Source organism: Protopterus annectens, chromosome 13.part0, assembly GCF_019279795.1.
Source record: "Protopterus annectens isolate FY-2018-M chromosome 13.part0, PAN1.0, whole genome shotgun sequence".
Taxonomy (NCBI): Eukaryota; Metazoa; Chordata; order Ceratodontiformes; family Protopteridae; genus Protopterus; species Protopterus annectens.
The window spans coordinates 230309170-230328683 of NC_056747.1; the positions used below are offsets into that span (position 1 = coordinate 230309170).

The 19514-nt window shown below is 44.2% G+C and overlaps 1 protein-coding gene across 1 annotated transcript in view; it reads left to right on the forward strand.

Moving 5' to 3' along the window:
- LOC122787190 (mast cell protease 1A-like) overlaps positions 1 to 19514 on the forward strand; it is a gene marked incomplete in the record, with an annotated part of 834391 nt that overhangs the window by 122862 nt on the left and 692015 nt on the right.

A 19514-nucleotide genomic window follows, 5' to 3' on the forward strand; every position in this document is an offset into this window, starting at 1 on the left:
AGATTGCTTGCTGTGTTTTCAATGAAAGCTGCGTCCTGCGAATATGTGTATATGAAATTGCTGCCAGAATTGTCTTCAAATTTGTTCTGCCTCCTAGGAATAACCGCTTTAACCCCTAAAAGTGGCGGAAAATGTACGTCTCTTTTTCTCAAAACCTCACCAAGGATGTCCTGAAAAAAATCATCAGAATGCCCTCTATCAAGAAAAGAGTTCCTAAGAAATCCTATCTCCTCAAAGAATAGTTCTTGTGTACTACATATTCTAGAGGCGCGCACCAGTTGTCCCTTAATGATGCCCCTCTTAACATGTAAAGGGTGCCCACTGTTAAAATGTAAAAAAGAGTTACAGTGCGTCTTTTTTCTATATATTTGGGAAACAAAACCAACATTGTCAGATTTTTTAGTAAGTTTAATGTCCAAATAATGTAAAGTTCTCTCATTTATTTTATAAGTAAAACGTAAGAAGTTGGTGGTTCGAGTTAGATAATTCATGAAATCATGAAAGTCCACTTCAGAGCCTGCCCAAAGAATGCAAATATCATCCAAAAATCTCCTGTAGAAGCTGATGTATTTGCTCCATTGGGTAGAATGAATAAATTGTGTCTCCCATTTACTCATTGGGGTGGCCATGGGGGCCCCATGTGCTACTTCTTATGCAAACATAGTTTTGAGTAAATGGGAGACACAATTTATTCATTCTACCCAATGGAGCAAATACATCAGCTTCTACAGAGATTTTTGGATGATATTCTTTGGGCAGGCTCTGTGAACTTTCATGATTTCATGAATTATCTAACTCGAACCACCAACTTACGTTTACTATGAAAATGAGAGAACTTTACATTATTTGGACATTAAACTACTAAAAATCTGACAATGTTGTTTTGTTTCCCAAATATAGAAAAAGGCACTGTAACTTTCTTTTACATTTTAACAGTGGCCATCAGAAGAGGCATCATTAAGGGCACAATGGTGCACGCCTCTAGAATGTAGTACACAAGAACTATTCTTTGAGGAGATAGACTTCTTAGGAACTCTTTCTTGATAGAGGTATTCTGATGAATTTTTCAGGACATCCTGAGGTTTTGAGAAAGAGACGACATTTTCCGCCACTTTTAGGGGTTAAAGCGGTTATTCAGGAGGCAGAACAAATTTGAAGACAATTCTGGCAGCAATTTCATATACACATATTCGCAGGACACAGCTTTCATTGAAAACACAGCAAGCAATCTTTGGCCTATTGTTCATATGCAGGATGAATTTGCCAACATGTTTCCCAATAAAATCTCTTTTGTTAGAAAAAGGGGCATTAACTTGAAGGGCATTTTGAAACTAAACCAGTTCTAATAACATTTTGTCAACTAACGAGTGACCAAACGAAGCACTTATGCATGGCAGGTGCCATCAATGTACGTTTATTATAAATAGTGACAAAATCACTATTCCTTCTAGAAGCATCACTATTACATCTAAAGAACACTTTTCCTGTAATTCATGTAAAGTGGTATATCTAGGAATTTGCCAAAATTGTTTATCATTTTATGTTGGCAAAACAGAAAGAGTTTAGACCCAGGATATATGAGCACATGAACGATATTAAAATAAAAAAGGAGACGAATGCTTTGTTAAGCATTCTCAAACTGTACCAACATGTCTATTCGCTTTTTTGTTCTGGACAGGGTACTTTGTGACAAGAGGGGTGGTGATTGGAAAAATGCTCTGAACATCAAAGAACTAATTTGGCAGCTTAGGCTTGATGCCACCAGATGCCCTGGTTTAAATGATGGAACTAGGGCTTGTATTTTGAAGGACAAACGAAGTAAATTATAAATTTGAAGTCTTTGTTTACATACACATTTTTTATTATTTTTTACATTTTTTGTTGTTTTCTCACAAAGGTATACGCTTTTAAGATTTTTATCATCATAAACTGACTACAATATAAATTTAGTATTAAAACTGTTTGGCATTTAATATTCAATTATTTAATATTCACTTTCGTTAAAGCATACATATGCTCATATTTGACTCTAAACCTTAAATGGTTAGAACACTTACTTGCAAGGTAAATTTTACAGAATGTAACAATTTCATTATTTAAAATTTAAACTTCTAAGTTTACTTTTTACATATTGCAATACGTAAAATTGTATTTTAACTACTTGGAAAGCATTATGTACAACCGCACATACAACTACGTTGTAATTAACATGTAGCACAAAAAATGAGATCCAACGCAGTTGTCATGTTAAATTTTGAGTAGAGGCAACATTAGGAAGTTTTTTCAAGTAGATTTTTATTACTAAATGTGCCAGAATGTAATGTATTATATCTTCATCATTTCAACATACACTTTTTATTGATGTATCAAATGTATATGTTTAATCAGTTTTCTATATTTAATTTTTAAATGTATATATTTTTTTAAAAAAGAAAGCATGGTTGATTAACTAAATGATTGATTAATTATTCAATCAATTAATGTAACAATTCAACGCATTTCAGCATACATAAGTAAGATCTGTTGTGTAAAGAAATCACACAAAAGCCCGCTACTAACGGTGTTGGAGTTTGGTTCGTGTCTGTGGAATAAAGATTTTATGTCCATTACTTTGCTATTATTTTGGCGAGAATTCTTTGAACTTTGGTTACATTGCAAAAAGATTCTGCTTGCATTTTTGCATCTGCTAAACGTTTCACAGTATTCCAGAGTGAGGTTTTTGGTCTACACGCACTCCTGTTTCCTGGTTGTGGTTTGCAGCTAATCTTGAGGCAATGTTACACAGACAACCCTCTCCTACCCCCAAGAAATACAAATATATGTGAGAGATGCAACCATTTATCCAAACCGGAGGCTGAGCTCTCTCAACACAGTACTGTCAAAACTAGTCAGGAGGAGAAGGTAACCACACACACCACAAACCCAGTCTCACATAGACCTATCACAACTGCAAACCAAAGACATAAACACAGAAAAACATTCTCGGAGGCTCTAATTACAAACACACCACATCAACAGAGGCCTCCAAAGCAGACACCCAAGCAACCACTACCTCCAAACATAGCACATGCAACACATAGTACACAAAGCTGGTGTGCCAAACAGTCACAGGCCAGAAGGAGAAACAACATGCCTGATACAGTTGTAATAGGTGACTCCATAGTCAGACACACTGCTGTCCTGCTCACCAGACTGAACAAGGGAAAGGGTACAGTAAGCTGCCTGTAGGCTGCTACAATACGCCATATAACACAAGTACGCAGGTCACCCCAAAGCAAGTACAAATATGATGCAGTCATTGTCCATGCTGGTGTGAATGACCTGAGACGTACCTCCCCAGACTACATGAAAAGAGACATAGATGAGCTCTCTGATTATGTAGTCCAGGCCGGTATGACACTGACCTTGTGCAGCATCCTACCCTCACCAAGAATGATGCCACAGTACAAATACAGAATGATCAGCTTTAACAAGTGGCACAATTACTGGTGTCATTCCAAGGGGATCCAGTGTCTGTCTGCTTGGGATGTCATGCTTGACAAGCCACACTGCTTTGCCAGGGATGGCTTGCACCTGTTACCCCTGGGTGTCTGGATATTGGCTAAGGCTCTTGCCACCTCCATAGAGCCTTTTGTAGGCAAGACTGAAAAGACAAACCCACCTTCCTAGAAAACATAACTGGAAAGAAACATAAGGGTAATGCTGCCCAATGCCAGATGTCTAAACCTCAACATGCATGCTCCCGAGGCCCTTGGGAACATCGATGTCCGTGCAGTGACAGAAACCTGCAGCAAGGCTCCTGAGAGCACACCAGCACTACCAGGTTATACCTCATATCATGCGTTATGGCCCCAAAACCTGGACCAAACCATAAAAGGAGGGGGAGTATCCATATTCAGCAAAGATACCCACACATCCAGGTAACTGACAATGCACAAAGCATCGGAGACCACCCATGTGCAACTAACCGTAGGCAAAACTGCTGTACAGTCTGTAGCATGCTACAGACCACACTCTCACACACAGGAACCCCACTCAGCCTCCCTGAAGACACTGGACAGTATGAATGTCTCACCAAATACCATACAAGGTACTCACAAATTACCACATAGGTGGTAATCCATTACGTATGGAAGGAGTAATCAGGGACCTAGGGACACAAGTGGACAGTAACCTGTCATGTGACACTCACATGCCCAATGTGGCTAGGAAGACCTTCTATATTGGCCACCTTATCATGAAAGGATTCACATCTACGTCAACAGAGGTCATTGTGCCCCTATACTGTTCTCTTATCAGGCCCATAATTTAGTACAATGCCTCATTTGGGATGTACCTTACCTGACACCTGCAGCAGTTAGAAAGACCTCAAAGGTACCTCACCAAGAGGATAAAAGGTCTCAAATATATGTCATATGCTGCCTGGCTGTAGACACCTTAGCTGTATGCAGTCACATACTGCCTACGCAGAGGTGTTGTATGCCTGTTGTACAAGGCCATGTCCAACACACGATTATGGACATGCTCCACCCCAGAAAACCCAAATCCATCAGAGCTGTGTGAGCGAGAGATGTCAACCTCAACACATAATGAAATAGGATGTGCTGGAGGGACAGATACATAACCCAGAGGCTCCTACACCCTGGAACGGAATCCCACTCCATGTTAGGCAGAGCCCCTCACTGACTCTCTTCAACAGGAATCTTGCCAAGTGGATGGGTGATCATAGATGTACACTGGGGGTCTTCACTGTGTCACGTCCAGACAGAGGCACAGTAAAGTAAATCCTAAATGGCCATAATATTCACATAGCAAGGGGTGGCAAAAGCCACACACACTCTGGCTAGGCTTATAAATGCCCTAGGGCAGATAGCCTAGTATGAACCTATGAACCTATGAAGATACAAATTGTACAGAACACTAAGGATAATCACAAGGCTTTCTTAACTGATGGTCGGAACCTTGTTGGGAATTCACAGATATGCTCTGAATCACTCAAATATTACAAACAATATACCAAACACACACACATTGCCAACATCCAACCTGACAGGTGCAGTGCAAACCCACCCCCACAAAATGCCAAATATCTATCCCAGCAGAGTGCTGGCCCCCTGACATTGCAGATGCTGAGGTAACAGCCAGCATCTACAAAGCAAAACACACAGCATCAATGGTATGAGATGGTGTCCTGGCCTGAGTCCAGCATGAACTCCAAGAAGAATGGAACGCCAAATAACACTACTGCTCAATGTCAGCCTTACCACAGGATATGTAACCAAAGAACAGTGTACAACAACAGTGGTCCTTCTCCACAAAGGTGTTGCCTGAATGGATACTGCAAACTACCACCCCAGAATCCTGACAAGCTTGGTCTGCAAAGCTATGGAAAGGATCAGCATGTACCTCAGACATAAAGATATTGGGGACCTACTGACACTGGACCCTACCCAGTGTGGCTTTCTTAAGTGCAGATCCTGCCCCTTAAACTTGTCTGACTCATTTGAAACAGTCATTAAAGCCATTGATGAGGGGAATGTGGTCCACACAGCCTAGCTGGACCTTGCAAAAGGCTTCCATACAATACCCCACGTGTTTATTATAGATAAGCTCACCAGCTTAAATATAAACCCCTGTGTCAGTAGAGGGGTTGCAAACCAGACCAAGGACAGAACTGACATGGTCAGAAATGCTGCAGTCATGTCAGACTACAAATCAGATACAACTGACATCCCACAAGGCTCGGTCCTGGGACCTCCCTTGTTTGGTATATATGTCCCATAGGTACAGGCCAACATGGAAGGACTGTGTCTGAACAAGTTTGCAGAGGACTACAAACTGGCCACCATATCTGACCTTCCAGCTGACACAAGCATCCCTCAAAAGGGCCACATAGAAACAGACAACTGGTGCCATAGCCATGTCAGCAAGCTAATTGCAGAAAAGTATATAGTCAACCCCTGTGGGTATACAGTAAGTGCCCACCAATTACCACATAGGTGTTAACCCATTAAGTACTTAAGATGTAATAGGAAACCTGGGGACACAAGTAGATAGATATCTTGCATTGGACAAGCATGTAGCTGTAGTGGTTACAGAAACATACCATATACCCACCTAATCATGAAGGTAGTCAGATCTAGATCAGGGGAGGTCATTGTGGCTCTGCAGTCATCCTTCATCATTCTCACAATTGAGTACAATGGCCCCTGTGGGATGTACCTCAGCAGACACCTCCATCAACCGGAAAGACACCAAAAGTACCTCACCAGGAGTATCAAAGAGCTTGAACAGATGCCATGTGTTGCCTGATTAAACAAACTGCAGCTCCACACAGTGCCATACTGCCTGCCCAGAGGCAAGCTGTGCCTGATGTATAAAGCCATGTCCAAGCTGGAATGAATGAACATGCTGCACCTTGTACAATCTGAATGGCAGTGAGCTATGCACATGAGAGACCTGAACCCCAGCACTGACATACATAGGACATGCTGTACTGATTGCTCCATAACACAGAAGCCACCCCCACTCTTGAGTAAACTCCCAGTACAGGTTAGCCAGAGAGTCACTCATTGACTCTCCTCAAGAGGAATCTTGATGAGTGGATGGGAGATGGTAGGTTTACCCTGGTATCACTGTTATGTCACGGGTAGACGGAGGCACAGTATACTAATCATGACATATGTCATGGCAAACTCCAGTTACAATGTGTGTCGAAGGACAAACACACTCTCTGACTAGCATTAGAAATGGCCTAGGGCACATCGCTAGTGTTTGCCAATGTCCACCTATGTTGTGGAATACACTACCAATGTTGGACAAGCCTGGTTTAAGTAGTCCATATCTGAACGTAATGCAACATGGTCATATGTGCACAACTGATCCCTAACCAGTCTGTTGTGCTCACTATGAAAACTTAAAACAGTGATAGGACTAAAGCCCAGGATACTGTCCACCACAGTGAAAGTACTGAACCAGTACACTATACGGTACTACAGTGTTTGGTCAGTATGAAAGGATGTTGACAACTGTATGCAAAGTATCCCATGCAAACCCTGCAGGCACAGTATAATCCCTGTTGTGTTCAGACACAAAGCAGTTGGCCAGTAAGTACACAACATGACACCCAACACACAACCATAAATGTGAGATATTGTTGAAGTTCACACTCATCCACAAATGTGGTGGACTGCAGATTCCAACATATGGAAAGCTCACACTGGGCATGCTCGCATACCTTGATAAATGAGACACATGTCAGACAACATGCCATGGAAAGCCTGAACTGGGCATGCTCACACACTTAGGCCATATCTCAGTTTAGCAGTTGGCCACACATATCTGGTATTTGTACGTGTTATTCCAGGAACCAACCACATTACAGCAATCTGCCCAGTGCACACAGTTAAATGACTACAGAGACATAAGTGATATAGTGGATCCCTCTCATATTCAAACATCTTCCACAGATACACAAGTTGTTCATAGAAACAGGGAATGCTATGGCAATAAAGACCTGCAAACAGTCTATCAGCAACAAATATTGTGCATCTGACAATTAAACATATGGGTGTAGAGGTCAATACTAGGCTGTTTGCCCTAGGGAATGAAAGCTTAGCCAGAGTGTGCTTGGCGTCTGCCTCCCCAGCACAGTAGGCTACTGTGCCACTGTAAAGTAGGTCACATAAGGCACCGTTTGAGGCTAGTGTGCTGTGCCTCCATCAAGCAGGGACACAGTGGACATCCCAGGGGTTGAATTTGCTATGCCACATCCATGTGGCTGGTGTTTGCTGGAAGAGGGTTGGTGAGGACCTCTAACAGTAAGTGGGTGTCATGATCATTATGAGGGATTTAAGTGTCGTACCAGTACTGTTCAGAGATGTCCTCCCTCTGTGGGCTACTGCTCTGCAATGTATTAGCTCACGCCGTCCGTTGGACAGCTCATATATGGCTGGTGTACACCTGACAGGTGTCCTGTTGTGGAGGAGTCATGGGTATATTTGGGATAGCATGATCAATGCAAACCTTCCACATGCTCATAGAATGCAATTGTCAAGGATTATGCAGAGTGGCCTGTATACTCCCCCAGCATGGGTCCTTTGAAGTCTTCCACCCCAGTCTTCACAAGTGCAAAGTCTGCTTTTGATAAATACACTTTGTTTGCAGTGACAACCTTGCCTGGGGGTGGGGATGGGATATGGATGTCCAGAGAAAGGTGGGTATGGTCAAATATCAACAATGGTGGTCTACCTCTGGTGTGGAACAGTGAGTACCCATGTTGCAGATGGTCAGGTACAATATGTATTCCCCCTTGTGGCTGTGGTGAGTGGTCCTGCCATAGCACATGGACACACAAATTGTAGTGGCTGTAGGGTAATGTTGTAGAGGCCTGAGTAGTTCCCACACACAATATACCTGTACCTGACGTTAACAACTGGAATGGTGTATGTGAACACCTTCATATCTTGGCACTGTTCCCAGGGAAGCAAAGTGTGTGCCCTGGATGTGGGAGGGGTGGTCTGAACTGGTTGTGTTGTGTGTTACAGGTCCTGTGGTCATGAAGCATGGTATAAAACATAACCTGCCAGTGCTGATGTGCATATCTGACCCTGAAGCAGGTGGCTGCAAATGCATGCTATCCCCCACCTGACAGGTAGTAATAGATGTACATACCTCTGTAGAAATAATGATGTCAGCACCCAATAAATACTGCAGGTGCAGAACAGATGCCCCGTAATCAGGATAATGCGCTCTGCTAATGTGTCTCCCTCAAGTGTCATAATATAGTTAGGTAGGGGTTTGAATCCTGCAAATGCTCAGTGTGTGTGTGTGTGTGTGTGTGTGTGTGTGTGTGTGTGTGTGTGTGTGTGTGTGTGTGTGTGTGTGTGTGGGTGAGCGGGGTTGGTGTGTGTGCAATTCTGTGTGAGAGAAATGTCCCTTTTGGCAACTAGGAGAACACACTATAGGATGCACATTCCCCTTTCTAAACACTGATGGGGTGGAAGTAGGGTGTGTGCAATTACATGTGTGAGAAAACTGACCCTTTTGGCAACCAGTACAGCACACCAGCTGCAGCATATTCCAATCTCTAAACAGAGATGATGTCAGCACCCTACAAGTACAGCAGAAGAGGACAAATCTCCCAGTAATGCAAATAGCACGCTCTGCTACTGCGTCTCTCACTACTGTCATAGCACAGTTAGTTATGGCTTTGAATTCCACAAATGCCACATGTGTTTTTGTCACACAGAATGCCCATGTGTGTGGGTTGTTGTTCGCAATAATGCATGACATCTATTAAACAAGTAATGGCAATGCACACATATGATGTATGTATGTGCCAACTACACATATATACCTTTGACCTTCAATAGTTCCCATGTCTGACGCCTGCCACATGTAAATACATGGTATTTGCACTGGATAACATTATGACTGTGGTTTTCTGTGCGGGTGCTGCATGTGGTATGTGTATATACAGTGTGAGTTGTATATGGTATCATCCTAGCATCGAGGGATACACATCTGGTCTGGGGCATATAGTCTATATGTTGTTGATGAAAAGGTGCTGCATGTTTTCACCTGTTGTGGGAGTGGTAACAAGTTGTTCCATAGCAATGCAGTGACTACATGCTAGGAACCTTTCAGCTAGGGTGTTGTAGCTACAGTAATTCTTCAGCATTCAGTAATACTTCAGCATTCTTGGTGAGGGTATGATGCCAACCAAAGTCAGGGTCATACCAGCCTGTGCCTCATGCTCAGAGAGCCCTTCTATGTTCCCCATCATGTAGTCCAGGAAGGTACATCACAGGTCAGCCATAGTGGCACGGACAATGACTGAGTCATATGTGTCCATGCCTCTGACTGACCTGTATGCTTGTGTTATGTGGCGGACCATAGTGCCCAATGGGCATAGCACTGTGACCTTCACCTTGTCCAGCCTGGTGAGTGGGACCTCACTGTACCGGACAATAAAGGTACCCAACACAACTGTAGCAGGTGTGTTGTCTAGCCGTACAGGCTGTGACTGTTTGGCACACAGGATTTGTGTGCTATGTGTTGCATGTGCTGTGTTCTGGCTTAATGTATGCCTGTGTGCCAGCTGCAGAGGTGTCTGCTGCTTAGGCAGGATGCTATTCTGAGGCTCCAGGAATGCCCCAGTGTGTTCATGTGTTTGGATTGCTGTCAGTGTAGGTCTACATCAGACTGGTATTGAAGTCACTGTAGTATTTCATGCCACCTGACAGGTTATGCCAGTACTGGGTTCAGAGTGCTTAGTCCCCAGTTTGGCTATGTGGTTGCATCTCACACATGTGTTGTACATTCATGGGTAGGGGAGAGGGTTGACTGTGTACATGTGGCAGCTGTGACATTGCCACATGACTCACATATTCCACAACTGTACCATAGAGGTGACTGACAAGTGACCTTTGCACATGCTACCATAGTATTGTGATTGCCATGGTGATTAACAGCACATAGGGCCAATGGGGAACAAGGTACAGAAGGTGAGTATGTGAGGGTGTAGTGCCTGTGATTAGTTAGCGCTGGCATATATGACTGCTCACATGGTCAAATTCCAGGTAAGTCATATGCAATGTGTCACAGGCAACGTACATGCGAACAGGACAAACAGTGACGTTCTGTCAAGTGAGACATGGACATACGTATAGTAAGCTATGCAGATGTCACTAGGAATCCACAGAGGCTCCGTAAATCTGCATTGCAGGTGGAATCAGTGTTCCAGCGTAACTGCAAGCAAACATGCATGCAAACAAAGCTACAGTAAGCAGGGCTGCATGTAGTCCATTGTACAACAAACAAGCAGTACCACTTCCAGTAGGTAACAGTGCAGATATGCAAGCACTATACACATGTACATGGAAATACACAGGTCAGATGGCCAGGGTCCAGTGTCAGCACACACAAGTGTACAGACCATGTACCATCAGGATGTACAATAACCGGACGGAAACCCAGATGCTCATACCTGCACTAATACACGTCAAATAACAGACCCTGAGCCTTCACTCAGTGGTTCCATACTTAGTAGGATGTATGCTACCTGTCCTGCCACCACAGTATCCCTGACATTTATGGGGACTCTCCCTCCTGTGAAAGTTAGTTTTGTGTGTTGGGGCTGTCTAGCATGGTATGAGGTGTGAGCTTGCAGTGCTAGGATGCTCCTGTGTGTCCTGTACCAGTTGTGTAGTACTGCACACATATCAACATCCTCAAACATCCGCATTGCAGAGTCCAGTGTGGGCAACATGCCACTTTCAGTTTACATGTCCATCATTGCGTATGAATACTTTCATTACCTTATCCCCTGTGCTACCTATGTATGTGGCCTTCTGTTGACATCCTCACCACCAGTATGCAAACATGTGCAGATGATACACTATGGTACTTACCATGGGTGTAGAAAACAGTACAAGACAATCATACTCTTACTGCATCAGGCATGCTGGGATATACCCACAATTATATCAGCACACTGTACTGTTAACAACATGATACTATTACTACATGTCTATGTAGTCACCCTGTGCATCCGCAACATGTTAACCTGTACCTGCACTGATGTTACAGATTGCAGGAGGTGGCACAGTTTCATCATATGCACAGGGTGTGAACTTGGTATGCCTGAGTCTGCCACTGATACCACCAATTGACATGTATGTGTATGTGTGTTGGTGAGGGACAGCAGTACAAGGTGGGGCAATGTTGATGCAGTGTGTGCGTGTATACGGTAGCCCTAGGTGTTGTCAATTCGCATGTGTGTATGGATGCACACAGTTTCACCTCATGGCTGCCATATACCGGTGTTTGTGGACAGCCACAGACTGTACCTGCCAGGTCATACAGATCAGTGTCTCTGGCCATGGACACGGTACCTGTAGCTTGCAGGGGTGCTACGGACCATATCCGGTACCAATCCAGACTGGGTACTGTTATCAGAAGCAGGTGTTCATTGACTGAACACAGATCCCTGTTGGGCCTGTCCAGAGCCACATGCACGTGGTCTCCTGGGGCGGTCTGATGACAGCACAGACCCAGCATTGCTGGGGCTGCTGCTGGCACTATGGGGGTGGCCGCGGCCCTGTTTTCGTCTGCGACGACTGCCAGCTGCTGCTTTTGCTGGCATACACCCACATCGATGCCTCAACCATCCACCATTGCCCTGGCTCATGGGCATGTAGTTGTGGAACTGATCTAATATGTCCCCACAATGTCTGTCTATGACATCGGTGAAATTACGGATGGCAGCCGCAATGTCACGCATACTGTCACTCATGGCTGTGTGACATGCTGTCAGTTCCCTCAGACCCTGTCTGGTGTACCATTCCATACGTGACTGTGCCTGCATGACAGCCCGAAACATAGCTGAGGTTGTAAGACCTCTGTAGGCATGTCTGACAGGGGCAGTACGCCCACGTATGCTCCCACGAGAACCCCTGGACATCTGTCTGTGTGGTACCATCTCAGGGCCATGCCCATGGCTGCTGTGTGGGGAAGCATGTGCCACAGATACCACATTACCCTGGTCAATGCCCTTGTATCCTGTCCATCACCTAGGGACATTGGTAACAAAGGATGTATTGGCAGGATGACTGTGCACATTGATGGGGTTGACAGCTGTGTACTGTCAATTGGCTGACTAATGATGGACACTGGCACACCTTCCTGTGCCATTACACAGATGTCATCATTATCAGTACCCGTGGCACCTGATTCAGGTTCCCTGCTGCATGACACCAGAGCAGCACCAGAACCTGTGGGAGGGAAACAGGAAACACAGTTTACAATGTCTACACAATGTTACCAGTGATGCACACATGCACAGGAGCACACGTGCACACGTGCACACATGTACACATGCACAGGTGCACACGTGCACACGTGCACAGGTGGACACATGCACACAGTTGCACACTTGCACACAGTTGCACACTTGCACACTACTCAGTATGTGAGATATCAACACACAGACACACCTGCATGCATACACAGAGCACTACTGATTGAGCCTAATATTACTATTACTATCAAGACTATTAAAGGTATTGTTAATACACACTCACCAGCATGGATAGGCTGCATTGCTGTTACACTGGAGGGACCTGCAGAAGTGAGGAAATTAATGTCAGTGGGCACAACTGTGCCATTGTTACTGAGTATGATACAGGTCAGTAGTACAACAGTTGCCTTTCACAGGTCAGCTACTGATATTGAGAATATCACACTTGCACATTAAATACTATGATGACAGCTACAAACCAAGGACACACCTCACACATGCATTAACTACCAGTGTGCACAACAGTCAACTATACATATGGCATATTACCTGCACGCTCGTAGTCATGGTGCTGTGTGGCTCCAGCCTCCATCATAATGCAGGTCTGCTGCTGTTGTTGTTGGTGGGCTGGAGCCACAACACTTAGGAGTAGTCCCTCCAGTCTGGTGAGTGGGGGATGTGTAGCCACCCCACCACCTATGGCAACCTGTTGCCTGTGGATATCCGACGCACACTGACGGACATTTCTGATTAAATCACTGCAGTGATGTACCTGCTCATATGTCCTATTATGCGTGCCTATGTCATTTACCCGACGGACCAGGTCTTACCACAGTGCAGCCCTTTCCTGCTGATTCTGGCTGGTGCGGGAAAAGAGTATTGCAAAATCCCGCACCAGGCTCTGGTGTATTTCCTCATCCTCGGCTGCAGAGTATGCCGGATTGCGCTGGTGAGCCATGGTCCTGAAAAAGGAAATAAAATGATATCAGCAAAATATGTCAGCAGAATTTGGCACACATACTACACATGCTCTTCGACTGTTGTGATACAACATATCTCCCATATATAGCATCTGTCTGTCTATTGGTGGATACACATGTAAATGGCCAGGTATCAGTGCTCAGCCAGCAACTGTGCAACAGTACCTGGCACACTCCATACGACATACTACCAAACCCCAGCAGTCAGCAAACTGATTCAGGTCCAAAGCACCTCCTCACTCTGGGGGTTTGTATCGAGGTACTGTATGGGGTACATCATCAACTACTGTGATCTGACCACAAACTAATCTCCCTGGATATACATATCCCACCTCCACCACCAGCACAAACGACTACAGTGACATTTCAAACGCAAACTTTACACTTCTTAAGACTGAGATGGTATCCTTTAAGCCCACTGGGCCAGTGGAAGCCACAACCCACAATGCTGACTCCTTCACAAATGATTTCTACGGACATCTCCGAGAATGCATGGATCATGCAATCCCATATAAGACCAAGACACTCTCCACAATGGGAAAGCATCCTGTCTGGTGGACCCCAGCCATAAACAGATTGTATAACAAAAGATGGAAGCTACTGCAAGACAGAGCATAATTCCATAAAGGGAAGGCATGTCTGATCAGCACTAGTAAAGAGCTATGTCCTCTCATACAAACATCCATGGGCAACTTTGAGAGGGAAATCACCGGGGACACTACAGATAACCACAAGGCCTTCTTCAGTTATGTTAGAAACCTGGTCAGATACCCTCCAATATGCTCATAGTTAGTACAAAACAACAAATAATTCACTGAATCCAGAGATATTGGCAACATTGTGGCAGACAGGTTCAGTGCAATTTTCCCCCCTCCCTCTCCCCAAAACGAAGACATACTTATCCCAGCTGAATGTAACCTCCCTGTCATCACAGATGTCCAGGTGTGAGCCGCCCTCAGAAAAGCAAAAAACACAGCATCAATGGGACCTGATGGTATCCCCGGTTGCATGCTACATGAACTCCAAGAGGAGCTAAACCCGCATATAGAAGTGCTATGTAACACTAGCCTGACTACAGGATATGTATCTGTACACTGGCATACAGCAGCAGTGGTTCCACTCCACAAAGGAGGCACCTCTACATACCAATACAATACAATACAATACAATACAATACAATACAATACAATATGCTACTGCCCCTGGGACTACAGCAACATACTGTTCTGCTACCCTGACCATTGTGACACATGTGATGCGATGGTACCTGCTCCTGTCAAACAGTTACACAGGGTGACTCATATGACATATTACCTATCTGACTAACATTCAGCAGGGGTATGTGTGACATGTACTCAAGGGGAGTCTTGCTTCTTAACGCTGTGTGGTTTATTGCAGGGTATGTCTTATCTGTGGGTAGGAACCTGTACCTCCACCATTTGCTCTCTACTGTGGTGTCAAGGACAACACACAGCGGTCATTTAGGTTGTGGATGGTGTGAGGTTTTACTATGGTTGTTGGACATCTGTCATGTGTGTTACTTAACTATGTAAATCCAGGAGTGGTAACCTCTATGTGGGTAGTATGTGTGCACTCTGTGGTGTTGTCAGTCACTGTGCATTGGTAATGTGTTTCAGTGCATTGTCACAGTGTCGTACATGTCACTGTGTCCTTCTCCATATCTGTAGCTGTCATGTGAGATACATACCATGGCAGCCATTGTGTGGTGTGGAGGGGTACTCTGACCTACATGTCCATAGCTGACACACCATGTCTGCTGACACATACCATGTACAGATATTCCAGGAATAGTGTGCCACTGTGACTATCATTGGGGGGACTATTGTACACATTTATGACCCTGTTCACCCCTGACACATGCAGTGGTGGGCAGCCAATCACACATCTGGTGGTTACTGGTGTAGGTGATTTGAAATGGGGTATGGTACTCCAGTTTCGACACTGGTGTTCACTGCATGCCTTTGTCACCAGGCACCTGTTGCAATACATCTGTACACATGTGCCTCACTCATAATATACATATATATATATATATATATATATATATATATATATATATATATATATATATATATATATGTCTGTATACATATACCCATATATATATTGATGTACATATATTGCTATAGATATGGAGAGAGGGGGTGAGAGTGACAGAGGGGGTGGGACAGGGGGAGTGTGAGATAGTCATATACAGTCATATCTGTAGATAGTCAGATCTGTCTGTCTATGTATATGTATCTACATATATCTATATCTGTATGTGTGTATTACATATATATGTTTGTACATGTTCTATCTATCTACATCTGTCTATGTATTCCTACATCCCTTTCTATGTATACATATATGCATATTATATATATATATATATATATATATATATATATATATATATATATATATATATATATACATACATATATTGACATACATATGTATCCATATGATAGATAGGTATATCAACATGTTTGTTTACAAAACTGTATACACACACTAACATACTGCTAAACATACATAACTGTGAAACCTACTTTGTACATTGCACTACAACCTACATTCAACCTACATTGATATGTGCACATAAATGCCCTCACATACGTATGTATGTACAGCCTTCACTGATAGTTGCTGTATGTCCCCTGCCCTATGCACATCTTCATATACATATAGATACAGACCAATGACACATATGGAGGGTTCACAGTATGTAGACTTTTAAAGTATTACTTTACATTACCTGTGTTTGTCACAGCTGCTTGCGTTGCCTTTTGGATCGGTGTCCTGCTGCTGCTCCAGTTGACAGATGTCAGCTTTCTAGTAGGTTTTGTTACGTGTTTTTGTTTGTGTATTTTTCTCTCTCTCTCTCTCTCTCTCTACCTTCAGAGGGTGCAATGAAAGTACTGCATGTGTGCACTGGGAGTACAGCATGCTTTTGTAAGTATCTGCATATGTCCATGTGATGGCCTCTGCACCAATTGTTAGCCAGCATTTGCTAATTGCATGCAGCCAGTTGTGTACTGATTGCAGTTCTCACTGTGAGTTCAGGACAGTGCTATAAAAAGGTATGTGAGATAGGCATAGCCCTTTCAGAATTTAAGGGCAGGAACCATGCTGGTATGCTGTGGACACTGTTCTGTGAGTGTAAAGGTTAGTATCACTCTCATATTTCCGGCTGTGTTGTAGATTAACATTTCTCCATTCATTTCTCCAGTTTCCTGTACTAAGTGTGTATGTACACCGACACCTAAGACTACTACTACTGTTAATGTGGGTGTGTGTGCTTTCCTGTGGGACATGTGGTATAACTGGTATATAGCAGTGGCTCTTGCACTTCGTTGCTATGGCTTCAATATTTGCCCTTTACATTCACTACTTGTATGCCTGCTAGGTGTCTTGACTGTAGTGTGTTGCTGTGGCTTTCCTATTTTCCATGTACATTCACACCTTGGAATGCTTGCTATATCTGCTAGGGTGTTACTGCATGCAGTGTGGTCTGGCCATGGTGTGGGCCTTGACATCTATTAGGGTATTTGAGTATGCTGCTGAGCAGGCCCCAGGGACTCTCAGGTGCATCTTTTATCTGCCTCATGGAATGGTACATATTAGTAGGGTACACCCATTAAATTGTCTGGTATTCTGCAGTTGTGACTGTGAGTTAGCATGAGCATATGTATTACTACACTATTTCTGCCATGCAAGTGGTGCATACTTTCAGTACTTCATAGTTACCATTGCATGTGTTGTAACACCTTTCTGCCTACTGTTTATACATTTCACAGGGAGTCTGTGGGGCATCCCTGTAACTGTTGCTATGTCTAGGCTCTTAACTATTCAAATATGGCAGTGTCAGACCTCTCAAGTGTATAGATATTTGCAGGATGTCCACATTTTTGCCTCATATTTTGGTCCATATCTCATAAACAGCTTTTTCTGGCAAATCACTCAGGGCTCAAGTCAGACTATAGTGACAAACATTTCAGTTTCAGACTTCGTACCCTTCCAGACATCCAACATAATGCAAAACCTGTTACTCTCTCAACTGTCTAAGTTTGTCGGAGCAATATTTGAAATGTGTCCCTGTTTTTGGGCCTTTGCTCCACATTTTTTATTACTTAGTCCAGATGTGTTGCTGTAAGAGGTTGTGGGGTATGGGCAGTGATTATCCTGCTGTGAGTATGCGTGTGGCTTGCAAGGTGCTACAGTGACATTATTACCTACTAGTTATCAACTAGCATGGCTGTTTCTGTTCACACACTACTATTATAGAAATCCACTACATTTGACAGTAAATATCCATGACATGCTTTGTGTACTACACATCCTATATTCCCTTTACATTCATTCCTACTATTGCATGATATATTTATTGTAGCACAGTGTTCTTATATAGCAGTCATGGCTTAGTGGTAAGTCATGCAGACTACTGTTTCCAAGGTCCTGGGTTCGGGACTGACAGTGGGATTTTATTTTGCTTTTGAGCAGACTACAGGCCTTGTCATTCAGAGTGACTAAGGCACTTTTAAGCAGTTGTAACAGGGTTAGCGCTGGTTTGCACGGAGCTCACGCATGCGCACTGGCGTTCAGCTCTGCACATACCCGCTTACAACTGCTTAAAAGTGCTTACTCTTGCGCACACCCGCGCTAATTTCTTTGAAAGAAATGAAAATGGGGAGACAGGAAAGTGGTGAAAAAGGGGTCACAAAGAGGGTAGGACAGTAGGGAAACAAGCTCGGGTTTTGCAGGAGGGATGTAGGTAAGGCCCATAGCTGCCCATTTCTTTATCAGCAACAGCTGTGCATATGTTTGTAATTTGGTGTGACATTTGAAACCTTCCACCCCTGAGAGAGGTGTAAGGACAACAATAATACTTGTTGTACAGCCAATTGTAATTGACAGTTTCCATGTCCAGCAGACATGTGTGCAAAATGGGCAGCTATGTATGGGGCGTAATTTTTTTGTGGGTACAGAGTGCCCTTTTTTTTTTTTTTTTTTTTTTTCAGGTGAGAGTGGTATGTCAGGTACAGGAAGTCAGTATAGCTGGGGAGGTAGGTTGGGTAGGATAACAGACAAGACAAACAAGACGCATACAGGGGCGGTGTATGACACGTGGGGGGGTTACACAATTGACGGGGACGGATGTTTGGATATCTCGAGCCCATGAGCCCACAGATGGCAACACTGGAACTGAGATCCCCACCCATGGGCAGTTGCCACTGTGCCTTCACTGCCCAGGACAGGGCTGTGCTGGGGGCTGTGTAGGCTGGGCAGCAGGCACGCCCGTGAGTTGTGCCACCCATGCCTCAAGCTGGCGTAGGGGCCCAAGGACAGCGTCCCTGATCTCCCTACGCACCACAGTCCGGACATTACGCAGGGTGAGTGGATGTTCTCCTCCGGCCACACTTGCAGAGGGGGGACGAGCCCCATCCCCTGCAGCGCTTCCACCCGCAGGTGGCACAGGGCCAGTGGAGGAGGGTCCGGCCTGGGCACTACTGCCAGGTGCACTCGCCAGCCGAGGAGGGAGAGGTGGGTCCGCTGGAACCCGCCTTCCCTGTCATCCTATGTTTTGCATTATGTTATGACAGTTTGGGTTAGTAACGTACAATACCATTCACAATTAGTTGTAACAGCATGCATTAGTATTCCCATTAACCAAACACCCATATATTCAAGCCATTGAACAGCAAGCATAACACATGCATAATCTGAAC